Source organism: Arvicanthis niloticus, chromosome 3, assembly GCF_011762505.2.
Source record: "Arvicanthis niloticus isolate mArvNil1 chromosome 3, mArvNil1.pat.X, whole genome shotgun sequence".
NCBI classification, from domain to species: domain Eukaryota; kingdom Metazoa; phylum Chordata; class Mammalia; order Rodentia; family Muridae; genus Arvicanthis; species Arvicanthis niloticus.
In genome coordinates this window covers 71,134,786-71,149,381 of record NC_047660.1, presented here as the reverse complement: position 1 = coordinate 71,149,381, position 14,596 = coordinate 71,134,786, and the positions used below count along the sequence as shown (strand labels likewise).

General features: G+C 43.2%; 1 long non-coding RNA gene across 9 annotated transcripts in view; it reads right to left on the bottom strand.

The window, feature by feature from the left end:
• The window catches only part of LOC143441742 (uncharacterized), a 61,487-nt gene extending 47,401 nt beyond the window's left edge, over positions 1–14,086 (bottom strand). For 7 of the 9 annotated variants that reach the window (XR_013109396.1, XR_013109399.1, XR_013109393.1 and 4 more), the window contains exon 1: positions 52–1,372. This is a non-coding gene — a long non-coding RNA (uncharacterized LOC143441742). Of the gene's footprint in view, positions 1–51; positions 1,438–13,393; positions 13,507–14,018 lie in introns of those variants that run through there. The other 2 variants (XR_013109394.1, XR_013109395.1) reach the window with 2 other exon arrangements.
• Between the last annotated feature and the right edge of the window lie 510 nt (positions 14,087–14,596).

Below are 14,596 nucleotides of genomic sequence, written 5' to 3'. Positions count from 1 at the left end.
CTTAGGAGCACCCGTGAATAAACAAGAATGCAAAGTTAAATCAAGACAGACCTTTCTGTTTGCACTTGGTTCAAAGTGATCCAAACAGCAGGTTCAGAAGCTGTCCTTGCTGCCGCCGCAGCAGAAGCTTCGTCCTCAGGCACACTGTGTCTGTTGGAAACAGCGCATTGCTGTAGCAACCAGTGAAGTTTATAAACACTGCGCAATGCTGTCCTCTTGCCAGATTTTTACCTTAAAGGAGTTCTAAAGAGCACTGCATTGATAAATGGCTGAGTACTTCTGAGAATTAGATCACACAGATGCCATGGGTGATCCAGCTCTTGTTCTCAAATATGCTTCCTTTGACACCCCAATAAAGCTAGAAATCTGAACTATTTGCTTTGCTGAAGCATTGCAGCGAGGTAGTAGGTCTTGAGGCAGTTGACCTGGGAGGCGTAAGAGAAAATCTCTAGCAGACTTCCCTCAGACTTTAGCTTTCCTGAAGGATGTCACCCTGCTTTTGCCTTCCTGCTGTTTTTCTTTCTACCTTGGCTACAGCATTTGTTCTAGGGTGATGGTTGTTGTCATCCTACAATAAGATGTTGGAGAAACATCTGCCATGGGGATTTCTGAGCTCTGGACAACTACAACAGATGTTTGCCTCTGGCATACTTGTCATTTGAGTTTCTACAGTAACTCTGAGTCAAGTTTTCTATTGATATCAAAAATATCTTCCATTATATAAGTTATTGCCACAGTCTAACTCAGTGTGGAATATCTAACTCAGTTCCTTGAATATCTAAAATTAGAACTACTGTGTGATCCAGCTGTATTACTCTTGGCACAAACTAGATGGGATCAAAGTCAGAATTCAAGAGAGATGGCTGCCCTATATGCTGATCACAGCTTTATTCACAATGGTCAAGGTACAGGATCCACCGGGTTCCTGTTGACAGATAGCTGGATCAAGGAAAGTAGCATAGATTCATAGCAGGGTTTTAGTTGGCCATAAAGAACAAAATTATGTTGTTTGCATGAAAATACATTGAAGTAGATACCATTATAGTAAGCAAAATAAGAGAGACCCAGAAAGGCAAGGGTTGCATGTTGTCTTTCATATTAAATCTAGAAAAAGAGCACGTATGAAGAACACCACACATGCTCACACATACATGCACACATACACACATACACATGTACACACATACATCTCCCCAGAGGAACTATTAGGGGAAAGGAACCATAACAAATGAGAGTAATAGGAGGTGAATATATTCAAAGTACAGTGTGTACGTTGTTATTGTAGGAAAACATCACAGTGAAACCCACTACTTTGCACTATTGGCATACACTAATAAATAAGGCTTTCTGTTGGCACACCACAATGGCAGACATTTCTGTTGCCTTTTAATTTCATACCAGTCTGTCTGTCTATTTCTCAGAAATCTCCCAGAAGTTTGTTGAAAGAAACATAATCAAATCGAACAGACTAATCAGAACAATTCTCATCAAATCAGAACTATTTTGATCTAACTCAGAATTACATCCTGAAGAGTCTAACAAACAGGCAGCTGAGTTCACCATTGACCAGGTCTTCTGTTAGTGTAGCAGGCACAGAGTCCAAATACATCAAGCAAGCCCCTGTCGGAGGCTTGGGTTTCATCTGCATTTCCTAAGCCCATGGTTGAGAGAAGTGTGAAAATTACATATTCACCCTGTCCTTCTCTGCACTTAAAAGCTCCTCGCCAGACCTCCCACCCTTTCCCCATACTTATAGGTGGGCAGAAGGTTTAACAGGATGAAAGGAACCCCCTTGAGTCATACTGTGACGTGCACCATCAGTGTGCACTGTATTTTCATTAAAGGGAATGAATTGCAAAAGGATGCCTTAAGTAATATAGCGGCTTCTAGGAAAGTTTCTCATCTACCTGGTGGTCACGGTGACTTAACTAGGTAGAAAAGAAATAGGGCAAGATGCAAGCAACAGCACGGAAGCAAGGTATCTTAGGTGAACAAAGAGACAGAGTGGGTAGAAGTCAGTGTATTGTGTGATTGTTACTATTGAATGTGAATTTGGTGGCAAAGTGGGTGGCCCCTTCTGTCTAAAGCCCAGAGATAAAGATCTCAGGGGTGAATGAGTGAGTGAGTGGCCACCAAAGTCATCCTTTGGTGACCTCACAATTCAGTCTCTCTGGCTGTCAATCCTCCAGGCCTTCAGTGCCAGATTGGGACTGTGTAGACATCTGGACTGAGGGACTGAGTAGCTAACCAGGTTTTTAGTCTCTCCAGGATGCACACAGCCATTGTTGACTGCCTGTTCCTTATCAGTAAGCCAACATAATATTAAATATATATTTTGTAATATATATTCATTTTATGGATCCTATTCCACTAGAGAAACCAGACTCATCTGCATGGCTACTGGCAATGCAGAGATGTTAAGGAATTGTAAGGAAACTATCATGGCTGGTCAGTTAAAAAAAAGAAGAAGAAGAATACGTATCAGAGGCTATTCAAAAGGTAGATTCCAGACAAGAGAGATGGATTTAAGGAAAAAAGACCTAGCATGAGTTTGTAGAGAAATAGCAGGCCATGATGTTTAAAAGTATTAAGCACACATGTTAACATTGCAATGTGCTCTATGGTGTTGACTTCAAGTCCAGGTGGCATAAGAAAGGCTGATCTAGAACACTGCGTCTTCTCACAGAAACAGAGAAGACAAGGAAGACCAGGTATGACAGCTCAGGCAAAAATGGCAGAAACCAGCCCTGTGTCTAAAGCTCTGAGAGAGGACCCCACCCAAACGTTTCAACAGTTATGTCTGACAATCACTAGGAAGCTTGGAAGATAGGAACATTTATCGAGATCATGGTCACCAGTAAGGTGACCAATCTCAGTGGCTTCCGGTCCCAATTCCCTTCCCTAAATACTAACTGTCTAAATGGTTGCACAGACATTGTTCCACTGACATCGAAAATAAAACACTCACTTGTTCTCCTAAAGGAAACAAGCACTGTATTTCAGGAAAATGTCAGTGAACAAATGGAATGAAACTATTAATTTGGAAAGCTGTAAAAATATGGCCCTGCACCTCTGAAGACAGCTGTTCCTTCCTGTGACAGGGAACCTCAGGCTCCGCCTCCCCGCTGCTCTCCTGGGTGCAGCTGAAGCAGGAGGTTTTGGGGCACAAGGTGCTCCATTTAACAGCTGATCTGCTGGGACAAGAAGTTAATTTCTAGCTTTGAGATGGTTTCTGGTAATTGTAGGTAATTTAAAATATAATTGCAATTTAGTTGGGGGGAAAAACCCCTCTCTGCCGTGTTTACGCTCATCACTCTAATTTAAGGTCTAGAAGGTTGGCTGAGCTGCACCTCAGTACACACCCACTTTGCATCTTCCTGGTTTCACCACCAGTGATTACAGAGCCTCAGCAAACCTCAGTCTGCATTACAAGACAGATGCTGCCAAGCTCTGATACAAAGTTTCACTTCATTTGTCAGGCTGACTGCTGACAGGTTCCGGATTCTCAAACAGACAAAGGAAAGCGCAAAGCTCCAAACTACAGAAGTTATTTATTTGTTTATGTTTACTTTAAAAAAATTTATTTTTACTTTCAATTATGTGTGCACCTATGTATCTGTGTGTGGATATGTGCATACGATGCAGTGTCCTCAGAGTCCAGAAGAGAGCATGAGGTCTCCAGAAGCTGGAGCTACCAGCGGTCAAAAGCTGTCCCGTGTGGGTGCTGGGAATCAAACTCAAGTGCCCCAGAGCAGCAGGTGCTCTTTAATTTCAGAGCCATCTCTCCAGCTAAGTTTCAAACTTAAAAAAAAAAAAAAAAAAATCACTCCAGGGGCCTTCAGTACATCCCTGCTGCTGTGCTAATGCCACCATTATCCATTCCCAGAACTTTTGTCTCCACTCCAAACAGAATTCTGTAAGGTTCGGTATTACACAACAATCTGCTACTGTCCTTGGCGATCATTAGCCAAAGTTCTGTTTCTATGACTTTGATTATTTGGATTTTTCACTTGAGTAAGGCCAAGATTTGTCCTTTTGTACCTGCCTTAGCTCTCTTAGCGCATGCATTTCTGATAAAATAACACGCTGCTCTCCACCCTGCAACAGATGGCCCTTTAAAAATATAGTCTATCTTCAGACAGCACCATGCCTTTTTTAGTTGCAATAGCGGAGTACAGCTTTTCTTGTTGGGAAATGAACTTCGAACATGGTTTTCCTAAGAGCTAGGTCAATATCAACGTTAAACAACAACAACAACAAACCAGGCTTAGAACAGGCTGAGATGACCTTGAAGCTAGCAGACTTCAGGGCTCCCAAGGAGAAGGTACTGTTGAGACCTGACAGCCTCTGAAGCTGCTTATGCTCAGCACACCAGCTCTCTGACAGCCTCTTGGTGTTTCTATTTGAGCGCCAGCTGCTTGCAGTTTGCCTGCCCTAATTCTCAAAGTTTCCTAAAGCCAAAATGCTATTTTAAAAATCTGGCTCCCTCAGTTTGGCTACAGGGAGGTCAAGTGGGTGGTTTTTGTAAATTAACAAGGTGGGTCATGTGGCTCAGATTAGGTTGGGTTGTTTTTTCTTTTCTTCTTCTTTTTCTTCTTCTTTTTTAGAATTCTGCTTTCAAAACCCATCAATCATTTCTAAAGTGAGCTCTCCTGTTTTATCCCATAAGTATTGAAGGACAGGAAGTGAGAAAGGCAAGACCATTTCCTCTATGGTATTTTAGGACGTATATAATCAACCTGTAATACCTTTCAAGAAATCAAGAATAGTCACGAACTGTTTATCTGACATTGAACATGTTATTCAACATGTTGAGCCTGGGGGACCTGGGAGACGGCTCACTAGATAAGAGTATTTGTCTTAGAAGCATTCTGACCTAGGTGGTGTCGAGCACCTGTCTACCAGCACTGGGGAGGTAAAGACAAATGGATCTCCAGAGCTCTCCTGGAAGATGGGAAAAACCAAACCAAACCAAACCCACACACAAAACACCCAAAGTAGGTAGACACAGACAGACAGACAGACAGACACACACACACAGAGAAACATATCTTATTTCATTTTCATTTTGGAAGTATAGACAGTTAAGCTCACATAAGATTCCGAAAAGTATTCAAGGCAGGTAGTGTCTGTCTGCACATGAGTTGTCAAATACAGTTGTCATTTTTTCTGTGCTGACTCTCCTACAATGATGACCCACACCTTGGGATCATCAACATATTTGATAACATCTTAAATTCATCGGCAATGACATTTATAGGAATTGCTACACAGTGTTTCTAGCAGCATGTTACTGCTTTCAGTTGGACTAATGAGAAGTATGAGATAGGAATGTTATTCAAGAAAAATTTGCATGGTAACTAGAGAAAAAGGATGGAAATGAGGGAGGAGTCAAGAAAGGAAGTAGTTTTAGATCAAGTCTGGTATTACAGACTGACACTAAGGACAGGGGTTAAGTGTCCAGAAAGGGGAAGCTTCCAATCAGAAATCCTACCCACGCTTATCCCATGGAACATCCTAGGCCATAAATGAGACAATTTCAGGACACTAAAACTTCTGTAGGAGTTTGTGGAAGCAAAAAATGGCCCATTGCTGTGTCCTTTAACTTAAACATATCTATACAATAGAGTCTCTTTAATAATGTCTTAATAATGATTCACCCCAATTTACCCCACAACTTAAAGGAAAAGCATTATGGTCTGGGGTTACAGCTTGTGGTAGATTGTTTAATTTGCATGGGATGTGTGCCTTGGATAGCTCTAAAAACTCTGCAAATGAACATACAAAACCAATGTACCATTCCTAATTATGTCTTTGTTCATGAATTTCACCATTACCCAATCATGACAAAAACTTGAGTCTCAGTCTCAGTCTCAGTCTCAGTCTCTCTCTCTCTCTCTCTCTGCATGTGTGTGTTCAGCTTGGTTTGTTGGTTTTGTTTGGAGGTAGTGGCTTACTTTGTAGCCCAGGATGACCCAAAATGATTAGACCTGTCTGACCTTGAACTCCTGGCTGTCTTCCTGCCTCAGTCTTCCAAGAGCTGAGATCATAGGCATGAGCTATCTTGCCTGCCTTGCGATGTATGTGAAATGTTTGAAAAATTTCCAGCTGAAGGCAATATTCCAGCAGTCATGTCTTACGGCTTTCTCTAAAACCAAGGTGTTTTCTAAAAACACCCTTGTGTTTCAGGTCTATTTTTGAAAAGAGATGGTGCTAGGACTTGTTTAGAATGTTCTTCACAAAGCTGGTGGCCACTGGAGAAGTGAAAGCCCCACCTCCATTTCAATCTACTCATGACTGGCCATGCAAATCAGGAGAGATGTGTCAGGGGTGGGGCCTTGGCCACTGGCAGACTGGACATTCACGCTCTGCTTTCTATGAGATTAACCTAAAAACAAGTGGTCTCTGCACGAGCACTTATAAGTGGTATCTATGAACAACAAAGCAATTTAGATAAGATAGCAATGGGTTTTTGTAGAGGCATGCATACAACTGATATTTATTTTGACTTCTTCATTGTAAAGATTTACTTATGTATTTATATGAGTGCCCCATTTGCATATATGTCTGCACCACAGAAGAGGACATCAGATCTCACTACAGATGGTTGTGAGCCAACAAGTGGTTCCTGGGAATTGAATCTAGGACTTCTGGGAGAGTGGCCAGTGCACTTAACCACTGAGCCATCTCTCCAGTCCCTTATTTTGACTTCTTAAGTAAGATCTTGCCTTTGGGTGTCCTTATATCCATAAGTTTGCATTAGTCATCTTGTTACTGGGGCTTTATCTGAGGACAAAAGCTGTCAGACTCCGTAGGAACAAGCCAGGAGACACGTGTTTGTTGTGGCACAACATTTATACGCAGCAGAAACAAACAGAAACCCTGACTGAAGAACATTGTCTCACTGTCTTTGACAGAGATGGGCTGACACATCCATGCATTCTTTGTTCGATTTTCACTTGGTCTCTAGCAGTACATGTCAAACCACCTGAACACAGAGTTTGGCACATAACTCCAGCACAACACACAACGGCAAAAGAATCCCTTCTTTAAGCATAAAATCCACATCTGTTAGAATCATGGCATTGGTGGTTGTGGTGCACTTCTCTTAAATGCACAGACTTTTCTTTCTTTCTTTCTTTTTTTTTTTTTAAAGCATCCTCCCATTGGGCTTCCTCTTGCTTTTCCCTAAGTGCTCAAGATCCAAAGATGACAGAGCATTAAATCCTCCAATGTAAATGTCCACTGTTCCACTCCACCCACATCTGCCTGTTCACACCCTGGCTTTCCCAGGCTTTCCAGGTAGTGGGGGTGGGGGATCCCCAAATGCAGCTGATTTGTGGGTCACTTCACTTTTACCCTGGTGAGCTAAATTAGATACTCTGTTTCCCCTGTTTTGTTTTTCCAAACATTACCAGGTTTCCACCTGCTCCTCCTTACATGTGCAATTCTCTCCATGTTCTGTATGTCAGTGAGATGCTTTCCTTGCATACTAAGTTGATTTTCCATTTTTATCTGAGAAGCCAGACATAGAATTGTCACCTGCTACTTAAAAAAAATTCTTCCTTTTCATTCTGTTTTGCATTATTAACTAGACGTAAGACTGACTGAAATAGAAAGCTGTTTACGTTTGAATGCAAACAGAGGGTACAGCTGTATGTGTAAGCGTGGCTCAGACAGAGCTGAGAAAAAGAACGTTCTATTTGTGCAGCTCCTTTCAAAATTATCTAGGACTCTATCATCAGTATTATTCAGTGTTCACCCAGTTATTCTTTTCGTGGATACCTTTATTTGCCATGTGCTACTCTTTTCTCTAATGGAGTTAACGGGCATTAAATGATGAATTTAGGGGAGCTGGCTTGTTGGCACACACATCTGTAATCCCATCACTTTAGGGAGAGGCAGAGACAGGAGGATCATTATTCTGAGATCTAGGCCGGCCTAAGCAATATAGCAAGATCCTGTCTTAAAACAAACAAACAAACAAACAAACCAAGAAAATGAACTAAAAAGAACTTGGTGAGGGAGACTTTGAAGGTTTTGCTGAGATTGGCCCAAGCTGGTCAGTGGGTCCTTGGTCATGGATACTGTCTGAAATTCCAGGCTCTGCAGCAATACTGGAAGTAGCTCCTTCTAGTCTCAGAAAGGAGCTGCCTCACATCAAAGTGCTCCTACCTCCTGATTCTCGAGGCAGAGGAGGAGCTTCCTGGCTGAATCTCGGTTGCTTCTGAGGAGTATGGCAATTCAGGGCTGCAGGCGGATGTGTGGCAAACACAGCTGAGGGCACCCAGCAATTGGGGTTTATCAAATTGACTGTATTTAATCTGTTAGTTGACCTGATTCTTTGCATATTTTTTCTCCTCTATGACAGTGTCAAGTCTGGGGTCTGATTTTATTTACACATTCTAGTTATTGTCAACCTTTCCCTTTCTTGCCTCCTTTGATCTGGAACATTCTACAGTCTCTTCGTTTATGACATTGACATTATTGAGGCGCGTACTCCTCACCCACCACTGATTGTAGTGAAATACTGTTTTGCTTTTGTTGAGGGGGTTGTTTGTTTGGTTTTGAGTGTTTTGTTTTGGTATGTCTGACAGTCCTTGTAGCTAAGTTCTGCTTCTTGTGTCCCAGAACTGCATAGACCATTAGTACTGTCTGCTTCTCTGGCTGTTGTGCCTGGACTGCACTGGTAGTTTGTTTGGATGACTTGATGAGGGGTGTTCCACATTCTCAATGACATAGTTTTCATGTACCCCTTTTACTTTTGGAACACAAAAGCAGTCCAATGGGAAGATGAAGATACCTTAAGATGACACAGATACCCTCATTCTCATCAAGAACTTCCTGTAGAGGCAGTGTGGGCTGATAAGTTTTGTTTGGGCTAGTCTTCAGTAGCATGATTGTAATGTTCTTATTTATGCAAAATGTCAGGTAAATGCAGCTTTGTGTAGTTCAGCCATATCTGATCAAACTGTGCCCAAAGCCCTTCCTATGTGAAAAGATATTAATTAGTGCCCCATGTTTGCTGCATATGTGACTACACTTCTATACGTATAGATCATGACACAGGAGACTGATGATCACAAGGACTGTCTTGAGAGAAAGTGACTGGGGAGCAAATGCTTGAGAAAGTTAAATGTTTGCTTCTGTGACGTTTGCAAGTTTCAAGGCAAACAGGTACCTGGGATAAATCATTAGCAAGGAAAGAAAAGCATTGGCTGTAGAGCTTGATCAGTTAACCCCGATCAAGGGACACAGTTGGGTTTCCCACCCATTAGGCTTCCAAGCCCCATTTGAAAGCTCTGGAGGCAGCTGCCAGACTCTAGAGCAGTGCAAATTCTGGGTGATCACCATGTCTTTGGCTTCTTTTGGCATGCGGGCTTCTGAGTGGGGCTGCAAATTCTGATCCCTGACTTTCCCTTGTCGTCTCCAATGCCAGTGCTAACAGTATCGCACCTTGGGGTTACAGTGTTGCCCCATCCTTCCCATTCATACTGTTAAGTTTGCAAAGTAGCAAATGAGATGTTGCATACTACAGCATTAGCTCAGGCCTCTTCTGACTCTCAGTGTCAGAAGACTCTCATTAGCTGCACGTGTTTATGGGAACGACGATGGTTGATGGGCCCATGACGGTATTTTGCATTCTAAAGCATTATGGCCTTGCCTACTATATTGCGTACTTCTCTTATTCAAAGAGCTGAGAATTAAGTGACTATTGAATGGTCAGACAACAATCTCTACCACCCCCACCCTCTCAAGGCTCATGAAATACCTTGGTAGAAGGGACAGAAAGACTGGAAGAGCCAGAGGTGGGTGGGGACCTGAGTGGTGTGAAAAAGGAACTCTATCTTCCAGCTATGACATGGCTGTTGAACTATTAAACCTGCAACAGCTTTGATTTCCAGCACTAGATCTATACAAGATTGGGCCTGTCAAAATTCTGTCACTCAAGACTCAAAGAACCCCACCCTTCCTGGGTATGTATAGGCAGCTAATGGCTAATAAAGGAAGAGTAACATTTTCTTCTGAAGCATAGCCACTGGTAAGCTGCTGGTACTTCAGAAAGTAAATCCTCTCCCATATTCCTGTTAGTAGGCCTACTGAAACTCACAGGGACACCCCCCTCACCCCCCACACACCACACACATACACACAGGGAGAAATACACACAGACACACAGAAATAGAGAGATGCACACACAGAGAGACACACAGAGAGACTCTCACACACAAATATTCATACATACATACACACAAACATTCATACACATACACACACACAATGCACATAAACACAGAGGTAGACATGGAAGTAGTGGTAGCTGGAAGGGAAGCAGTAGGAGTGGAGGGGGCAAGAGAGACAGCAGGTGGCTGAATATGACTGATATACACTGTGCACACATACGTAAAGGTCGTGATGAAACCTGACTATGAATAACTGACATAAAACCTTCAACATTCTCTGTAAATACAAAACATCTTAAAATTATTTCTTTTAAGAGAAACACAAGCTAGCTATCATTGTATTTAGGAACCTTGAAATGCCTTGTTATTCTGGTTAGCACAGAGCTTTTTAGAACCCACAGCTCATAGGGAAGCTTCATAGACATTCACAAGCTGCCGCACATAAAATTTCTCCACTGGCATTCACATGCAACCCTAGGGGTAGACCTCAAATTCCAACCCTCATCAGCTACGTGACAATCCTATGCTCATTCAAGAGGTTGTATAGGGTGCCCAGAATATCACATCTCTGATGAGTCCCAGGGATACGCCGCACTGGCTATTCCTGGACCCCACTATGAATAATGAGGCTCTGGGGGAACAAGAGTCATTAAGGTTTCCTTTCTTAATGAGGCACCTTTACCATAATACACAGTCAGTGACAGTGAAGTCACAGAAGACCTCAGCCAGGACAGCTCCGACATGGTTGTTAGAGTGGAAGGGAACCCCAGTTCAGCAGTGTCTAACATACCGACCTTCAGCTAGTCAGTGGTGGCCTCAGGGGCAGCAAGTGAGTGTGATGCTGCCACTTATTTCTCTGAGTCATTATTAGTAAAGACGTGCAGCTGGCAGTTGTAAATGCTTGTCTATTCTATCCTGCAGGCTGCATAGAATTACCTTGTTAACCCTCCCTCTACCTCAAGCATCTGCCTATGTATGGATTCAGCGATATGGCAGTTTCAGAATTTGACTGGAGCTGGTGAGATGGCTCAGTGGGTAAGAACTCTGCTACATAAGCACACTGGCCTGAGTTCAAATGCTCAACTGAAAAACCATTTGTGCTCTCATGTATACCTATGACCCCAGGGCAGTAAGGAGTGGAGACAGGAGGATTGCCAAGGCTTGTTAGCTGCCAGCCTAACCAGATTCAGTAGGAGACTCTGTCTCAAAAGAATCAGAGAGACAGGAAAGGAGCCGGACTCCCAGCAATCCTCCTCTGGCCTCTGAATGTGCATGCATGCCCCTCACCACACATACGAGAAGAGAATTTGATTAATTCAATAAGTCATCGTACACTATAGGCTATGCCCAGTAAGACTATATATTTACACAAAGCCACCTGTTTACCCTAGAGCAGAGTAAATTTATGAATTGGTTTCCTTTGATTGGAATTTGATTCATACTGGGTTAGCAATATAGTATAAATCATACATGCATCAGCAACTTCCAGAAAGAGACAAGAGCACAGGACACTCCTAAGAGAGGGCAGCTCATTTGATTTACCCAGTACGTGTAGCAGACATTTACTGAATGTCTTATACATGTGAAGCTTTTACTGCAGTCCCATCCCTGCAGGCTCAGGACCACCTGTGTTTCCTGGTACTATATCTGAAAAGCAAAGCATGCAACGCGCTCTCTTCTTTGTATAGCTCATGTATGTCTGTTTTCTGTAACTACAGCAAAATGGTTAAGGTTTGATAACTTGTAAAGAAAGGAGGTTTGTGTTTAGCTTACATCTTTGGAGGCTAACAGTTCAAGCATCATGGCACTGGTCCTTGTGGGGACCCACAATGTGATGGGTACCATCAGGGTCAGGACGTGTGCAAAAGGAAGAGATTTCGTGACCGGATGAGAAGCCAGGGGATCACAATCAGGAGGTTAGTGAAGACCCCACAAAAACTTTGTGCATCCTTTTTGAGGGTATGCCCTCTGTGATCTAAGGCCTCAGACTAAATCCTACTACCTATTAACAGTTCAGTACTAATAACCAAGTTTCCAACACAAAAACTCTTGGGAGAACACATATTTAAAGCTACATTCAATCCCAGCACAGGGTAAAAGAAAAATGTTAAAAATCTCTGTTCTCTCATTATGGTTTTTTTGGGTTTTAATGAGTTTTGTGCTTTGAACTAATATTCCAAAAGAGATAAAGATAATCTCTCCAAAGCTCAGAACTCAGAAAGGGATGTCGGTGATACTACCTGAATGCTTCCTGCAAGCCTGGCTTGGATTAAGTGCTTCGTGTGGCTTAAGTCATTTAAATCTTGCAGAAACCCTGTAATATCAGTATTATTAGCCTCGTTTTGCTAAAGGGGAAACTGAGACTTCAAAAGATAAAGCTGTAGCCAAGCCCCAGTTAGTAACGGTGGAGCAGAGGCTCAGCCCCAGGGCCTTCTATAGAGCTGGCTTTCTCCTTCTGCAGTTCTACACCCAGGGCCTTCTCCAGAGTCCGCCCAGGCTTGTGGAGGCATGACCTCTGCATTAACTCATACCAGCCGAGCTTTTGCAGAGATGTCTGGCAATCAAGGACTTTCTTGGGTCTCTAATGGAATCCTATACAGTCCCTGGCTTCTAGCAGGAACCTAATAGGATTTTTGTTGTGTTTTGTTTTGTTTTTAAAGAAAGCTTGTGATCTCTCTAGTGCGTGTCAAAAAGGAAATTATCTTCAAACTTCAATCTCTCTTTTACTATCTGTAGTCTATCCCATGTTTAAACTGCTCCCCTCTTGCATGTTTATATCATGATGATTAATTCTGATTGTCGTCAACTGGCTGGGATTTAGAATCACCATAAAGGCAAGTCTCTGGGCACAGCTGTGAGAGATGTAGATTAGGCTGAGGTAGGAAGATTCCATGTGCTGGGCGTCCAGAGTGGAGTAAAACAGAGCAATCACACTGAGCAAATGGGCATCATTCTTGGCTTCCTGATGGGATGGAATGTGACCAAATAACCCCCATCCTGCTGCCACTACTTTTCTACCATGATGGAGTTGCAGACCCTAGAACTGTGAGCCCTAACAAGACCTTAATAGTGTAAGCTGCTTTTGTCACGTGTTTCGTTGCAGCAACAAGAAGCACAACTAATACGTATGACGCTGTGACGAGGTTTGCCTGTTCATGTTTGTTTGTGCATTTGTTTTCATCGCCTAGGATCTGATGCTGCTTACCTACCTTTGAGAAAGGCCCTTTGTGTCACATACATTTCAAAGACCAAACGGCTGCTTGGTCTCCTCTTGTCTAGATTAGACATGTGACCTCAACTTCAGTCAGGCAGACACTACTGTCTAAAAACAAGAAGTAAGGTGAGTATGGGGCCGGGGGTGGGGTGCCATCCCGAGGACAGTACTGGGGACAGGGGAGCAGTCATGGTGACTAGGTGGTACTTTGAGCTACCTCAGCAGAGTGCCACAAACTGTATTGCCAAAGAACAAAAGTTGACTTGCTTCTAGACACCAGAATAACATCTGAAATTAAGTTGGCAGGCCCACGTCCTCTCTGAAGGCTCTATGCTGTAGGCCTCTTTTGCTCTTTCTGGTTTCTAGCAGTATGTGCATGGTAATGCCAATCTCTGCCTCTGTCTGCTCATGACTGTAAGACTCCATTGCTTTTCCTTACGGACACCCAGCCACTATGTTAGGAAGCATGTGGCCACGTTTTAACTAGGGCACACAGTCAAATGCTCACTTTTCCCAGGCTCCCCACCTTCACAGGTTCAGGCTGAAGACTCAGTGTCGGTGAGGAGGGGATAATCCAACCTATATGTGTTCATTGCACTCCTCTCAGCTATAAAACATACCTGGCAGAAGATGCATAAAGGAGGATTTGTCTAGTTCCGTGGTTTCAGAGGATTTTAGCCCCCTGTGGAAAAGAAAGGCAGAAAGGGTTCTATCAGTGGCCAGTGGCTCTGTCAGTGGTTAGTGGTGGCCAGACCATGAGGCTGCTACTCCTCACATGCTGGCCAATAGAGAAGCAAACACCACTGACTAGAACCTGAAGTGAGTAAGCATCTTTAAAAGCCTGCTCCAGGAAGCAGGTGTGGTGGCACAGGCCTTTAATTCCAGCGCAGAGGCAGAGGCAGGCAGAGCTCTGTGAGTTTGAGGCCAGCCTGGACTACAAAGGGAGTCCAGGACAGCCGGGGCTACACAGAGTAAACCCTGTGTAGTAACTTACTTCTTCCAGCCAGGCTCTATCTGTTGAGGACCACACTCTGCCTCAACACTTTGGGGCTAAGTGCTCTGGTCAAGAGAGAGAGTGGGGCCGGAAGGGCAAGAGACGCAAAGAATGGAGACAAGACAGGGTGTATAGTCAAGTCTTAAGTCTTGTCCCGTCTCGTTTATTGAAAGGAAATCTGGGGTAGTTATAAGCACAAGCAGG